The sequence below is a fragment of the Carcharhinus amblyrhynchos genome, chromosome 22 (assembly GCF_965287045.1).
Source record: "Carcharhinus amblyrhynchos chromosome 22, sCarAmb.v2.hapA, whole genome shotgun sequence".
NCBI classification, from domain to species: Eukaryota; Metazoa; Chordata; class Chondrichthyes; order Carcharhiniformes; family Carcharhinidae; genus Carcharhinus; species Carcharhinus amblyrhynchos.
The window spans coordinates 8,371,593-8,377,958 of NC_137345.1; positions in this window are offsets into that span (position 1 = coordinate 8,371,593).

Sequence of the window (6,366 nt, forward strand, 5' to 3'; positions counted from 1 at the left end):
CAGGTGTTCCCAAACTGTGGTTTCTGTGGAACTCCCGGGTTGCGCGAGGGCCCTCCGGGGTTCCGTGGATGTTCCACGTGACGAGAAAATGCATTTTTTTTAACAAAAGGGAAATAAAATATGGTGCAAACTAAAATGTGTAAGTCACCTGAAGAAGCAAAGATTCAAGAAAGTGCAACACCCACAAATTGAAGCAAAACAAAAAATCAAATTGACCAATCAGAGCATGTCCTAGGTTCACTGGTCAGCCTATCAGTAGCCAAAGCTCAAAGAGAGAGAGACAGGGCTTTGATTGGCTGGTTGAGTTCTTTTTTTTTCTGTTGCTGGGCAGAAAAGTGGCTAAGTGAGCGGAGGAGGTAACTACACTTAAGATAAATTGGTAGCGTCAAACGTATCCGTAGAACACATTTTTTTACTAAAAGTAAATCATGGCAAATAATCTAAATTCTTTGTGATACCGGTTTTGGGAGGAGATTCATTGGGTGGGTTTTGGCAGGGGTTTCATGGGGGGTGGACTTTGGGAGGGGACTTTTGTGAGAGGGCCCATGGGAGTGGCTGATATGAAGGGGAGGGGGCTCAAATGTATTGTCTACCTCTAGCCAAGTGAGTGGCCACCTGTCCCAATCCACCCGTTGCCCCGATCCCTGATCCTTCACCTCAATCCCTCACCCCGATCCTTCACCCCAATCACTCACCCCAATCCCCCGTCCCAATCCCTCACCCTGATCCCTGATCCCTTGCCCTGATCCTTTGCCCAATTACTCTCCCTGATTCCCTCGCCCAATCCCTTGCTCCGATCCCTCGCCCCAATCCTCCCCTCATTCGTATTCCTCCCCTTACCGCCCTGATCCCCACCACAAGTGCTGCATTCTAGCCTATAGCCATAGCTAAAGAGTTATTAGCTTCAACATTAGAGAGTTGCAAAGTGCTTCATGAGATGCTGTTCATTTGAGCTTGAAAGAATTTTATTGTAATAAACAGTCGAAGGCCAAAGATGCAGAATACTAACTTTCTACCTAACGTCCAAAACTGTGAAATAGAATCTAATGAATGTCTTCATCAAGCTACCCAGTACTCTGGTCAGATAATGTCTTGCGCACTAATCGTTAAAAGAAGGTGAGATATTGAAGCACTTCAGGGTTGAGTGGAGAAGAACCAAAGAGTTAATCTCGAGTAAAAACAAAATACTGCAGATGCTGGAAATCTAATATAAAAACAGAGAATGCTGGATGAACTCAGCAGGTCTGGCAGCATCTGTGGAGAGAGAAACAGAGTCAACGTTTCAAGTCCAAATAGCCTCTTCTACAGAATTGAAAAAAGATAGAAATGTGATGACTTGCAAACTTGGAAAGGAGGGTGGGGCTGACTAGAAGGTCATAGAAACATAGAAAATAGATGTAGGAGGAGGCCATTCAGCCCTTTGCGCTGACTCACCGTTCATTTTGATCATGGCTGATCATCAAAGCCAATAAGGGGGGGTCAGAAGTTATGGGGGAAAGGCAGGAGACTGGGTTTGAGAAAAATAATCAGCCATGATTGAATGGCTGAGCAGACTAGCTGGGCCGAGTGACCTAATTCTGTTTAACATTGGGCATTGCAGGGAATGCAGTATGGAATGCAACGGAGTGGAGTCTGACAATACCCCTCAGGATCTTAAACATCTTCATGTGAACGTTGGCAACTCCAACAGTGCCACATTCCCCCGTCACTGTGGTGGAGGTGAAGAGGATGTTTCCTCTCGGGGAGAATCTAGAACCAGGGGTCATTGTTTAAAAATAAGGGGTCACTCATTCTACTGGCAATATTTAATTTTCTAGGCCTCCTTTGTTTTATGATTTTCATTTCTAATCGTGCTATTCATCTCAAAGGATTTTGTTATTTATCATCTGGTATTGGAGGGACAACGCAGTCTCCTCTGATTGAAGAGAAAGGTGTATCATTTGCAATTTACAGCACATTTTAATTTTAACTTATTTAATTCACTGCAATCTTGCTTTCTGAATAGTGCTGTCCTACAACTAAACCGTCAGACTCCTAACATTTAGCTGCTTGTTGTTAGTGATACCAAAACTCCATGTGAAAGCAAAAGATAAGCTAGTGGCCTCCATCGTCAGAACTTACTTCAAATGAAGGCTTATGCTCTGAAAAACATTAATCATTCTTTTACCTGACTTCCAAAATTTTATGTTTTTATTTCTGCTCCTCTGTTGCCTCATGACATACATCGAAAAATTAGTAATATTCAGCCCCTCGAGCCTGGTCTGCCATTCAAATAAAATATGGCTGATCTGTGCCTCATTCCATTTGCCAACATTGCTGCATATGCCCAACAAAAATCCTATTCAGATCAGGTTTGGGAAACTCCAATCATCCTTCAGGATCCACAGTTTTTTGTGGGAGAACATCCCAGGTTTCTACCACAGTATCAAATACCCGACTAAACACAGAATTCATTCAGTGCAGAAGGAGCCCAATGAGTCTGGACCAACCACAATCCCACCCAGGCCCTGTCCCTGTGACCCTACATATTTACCCTAACCTTCTGACACAATGGGGCAATTTAGCACGGCCAATCCACCTAACCCGCATATCTTTGGAGTGTGGGAGAGCACACCCACGCAGACACGGGGACAATGTGCAGACTCTGCACAGTGACCCAAGCTGGGAATCGAAGCCAGGTCCCTGACGCTGTGAGGCAGCAGTGCAAACCACTGTGCCACTGTGCCACCCTTGTTACCGGTAGCTGACATTTCCAGTATAATATCTTCACCTTAATTCTTCTAAGCAGAAGCTGCTCTATGGATGAGGTTCTTACAAATTGCAGTAACTGCAAGCATCCAGCAAAGCAGATTGGTCATTAAAATTCCACAACCTTTGATCCTTTACTTAAGGATTTAAGTTTGTATTTCAAAAGGCAACTTTGTGTGTCAGCCAAAGCTCAGATCGTACTCTGGACTCTGAGTCAGAAAGTTCAGGGTTTAAGACATGAGTGCAACAATCCAAACTAACATTCCAGCAAGCGGTGAGGCTCTGTTGGAGCTGCCAACTTTCACACGAAGATGTTTAAGATCCTGAGTGGTATTGACAGTGTGGATGTGGAGAGGATGTTACCTCTTGTTGGAGAATCTAGAACTTCTTAAAAATGAGATCACACATTTCAGATGGAGATGAGAATTCTTTTTCTGAAGGTCATGAATCTCTGGAACACTCTTCCTCAAAAGGCAGTGGGACGCAGAGTCTTTGAATATTTTTAAGGCAGAGCTGGATAGATTCCTGATTAACAAGGGGGTGAAAGGTTATCAGGGACGGGCAGAAATGTGGGGTTGAGGTCACAAGCAGATCAGCCATGGTTTTATTGAATGGTGGAGCAAGCTCAAAGGACCAAGTAGCCTACTCCTTCTCCTAATTTGTATATATGTTTGTGTTTATGTTAAACCAAATGTCTGTTTGCCCTCTTAGATGGACAGAAAACTGCAGAGCAGTTATTCCTGATGTTCTGGTCAATATTTAACCTTCAGTCAATATCACAAAGAAGAGTATCTGGTTATTATCACATTGCTGTTCATCGGAGTTTGCTGTGTGCAAATTGGCCATTGTTTTGTACATTACAATAGCAACACGCTTAAAAGCCACTTAATTAGTTATAAAGTGTTTTATGACTCAGATAGAAGTCCAACTACTTGAGCTGCAGATGAGGAAGTCATAAATGCGTTGAAAATGTTTTCCGAGAACACAGACCTGTTTCATTAGTTATTTGAATATTGTAAGTTGGGGAAAGGCAGTTCATATAAAGGCAGAACCACAGAAAAAAGTCCTTTTTTCCATAGCCAGTGTCGTGATGATTCTGCCTCTCCTCAGGTCTAGAGCAATCTATCTGTTGTTTCTTTTGCTGTTTCATCTCATTTTACTTTGATTTGCATCATCAAATCTTTTTGTCTCCCCTGCCTTCCATCCTATCTGAGATATTCCCTTTTGTTGCAACACCTCTACTTGCTTAACTCTCTAACTATTCCTAGTCCTGGGTGGCACGGTGGCGCTGCTGCCTCACAGCGCCAGGGATCTGGGTTTCATTCCCAGCTTAAATCACTGTCTGTGCGGAGTTCTCCCCATGTCTGTGTGGGTTTCCTCCGGGTGCTCTGATTTCCTCCCACAATCCGAAAGACATGCTGATTAGGTGCATTGGCCATGCTAAATTCTCCCTCAGTGTACCCGAACAAGCACCAGAGTGCAGCGACTCGAGGATTTTCACAGTAACTTTATTGTGGCATTAATGTAAACCTACTTATGACACTAATAAATAATTGCCAACAATTTCTTTTTGATTAAAAACAAAATATTGGGGAACAGAAAATGCTGGATAAGCTCAGTAGGTCTGACAGCAACTGTGGCGAGGAGACAGAGCTAATGTTTCAAGTCTGGATGACTCTTCGTTAGAGTTGTGTCAAATGCTACAAATGCTGGAAATCTGAAAAAAAGACAGAAAACACTGAATAAACTCAGCAGGTCTGGCAGCATTTATGGAGAGAGAAACGGAGTCAATGTTTTGAGACCGCATGGCTCTTCTTCAGTGCTGGAGGGAGATAAAAGTGTAACAAATTATATAGTTGGAGAGGGGTGTGAAGGAGCTGGAGCAGAATAGAGGTCATGATGTGAAGATGCTGGCGTTGGACTGGGGTAAACACAGTAAGAAGTCTCACAACACCAAGTTAAAGTCCAACAGGTTTATTTGGTGGCAAACGCCAGTAGCTTTCTGACCGCTCCGAAAGCTAATGGTGTTTGCTACCAAATAAAAGTGTTGAGGAGGAACGTCTTCACTCAAAGGGTGGTGAATCTCTGGAATTCTCTGCCCGTTGAAGTGGTGGAGGCTACCTTGCTAAATATATTTAAGTCACGGGTAGAAAGGTTTCTGATAGACAAGGGAATTAAGGGTTATGGGGAGAAAGCGGGAAAGTGGAACTGATCCACTTCAGATAAGCCATGATCTTACTGAATGGCGGGGCAGGCTCGAAGGACTAGATAGCCTACTCCTGCTCCTATTTCTTACGTTCTTATGTTCTTAAACCTGTTGGACTTCAACTTGGTGTTGTGAGACTTCTTATTCAGAAAGAGGGTCAGAGTTGGGCCGGAGCTGAGGAGAAATTGACAAAAATGTCATGGACACAGGACAAAGGGAGTGTTAATGGTAGCACTAAGGACTAAAGAAGGTGGTGTAAAGGTAATAGTAGAAAGTGTTAATAGGAGAACAAAGGTGCTCAGTGAAAGAACAAGTGACAGATGGCCCTGTGGGGGGAGGGGCACATTACGTAGGGATAAATTTTTAAAAAGGGGTTGAGATGGAGGGGCAAATATGTGCAGGTTTAGGTTGATTAACTTGCTAAATTGCCCCTCAGTGTCCAAGATATATAGGTTTAGGTTGATTGGCCATGATAAATGGAGCTGCACAGCAGCACAGTGGTTAGCTCTGCTGTTTCCCAAGTGTCAGGGACTTGGGTTCAACCTGGGGTCACTGACTGTGCAGAGTCTGCACGTTCTTCCCATGTCTGCATGGGTTTCCTCTGGGCGCTCCGGTTTCCTCCTACAGTCCAGTTAAGCTGCACTGGCTGTGCTAAATTCTCCCTCAGTGTACCCGAACAGATGCTGGAGCATGGTGACTAGGGGATTTTCACAGTAACTTCATTGAAATGTTAATATAAGCCTACTTGTGACACTAATAAATAAACTTAAACTTAAGTTGCCCCTCAGTGTCCAAGATGTTAGGTGGATTTACTGTTAGGGCAGGGGATTGGGCATATGAAGAATGCTTTTTCAGAGGGTTGGTAGACACTCGATTGTAGAATTATAGAATCCCTACAGTGCAGAAGGAGGCCATTTGGCCATCGAGTCTGCACCAACAACAATCCAACCCAGACCTAATCCCCATACCACATGCATTTACCCTAGCTAGTCCCCCTAACACTGAACAGCAATTTAGTTCAGCCACACATCTTTGGGCTGTGGGAGGAAATGGAGGAAACCCACACAGACACGGGGAGAACGTGTAAACTCCGCACAGACAGTCACCCAAGCCGGGAATCGAACCCGAGTCCCTGGCGCTGTGAGGCAGCAGTGCTAACCACTGTGCCACCGAGTTGCGCCAAAAGGGCGGGGATTGGGCATATGTAGGGCGCTCTTTCGGAGGGTTGGTGCAGACTCAATGGGTGGAATGGTCCCTTCTGCATTGGAGACAACTTTAACAAGTTCACACACTCACTTCTCTACGTCGCTGCCTGGGCGGAGGGTGCCTCGCAGTTCTCCTGTGGCGGCGGCCCTCCTAGCTAGGTGGCAGTAGCGAGGCGAGGGGCTGGAGCGGAGTTTGCATTGCAGTTC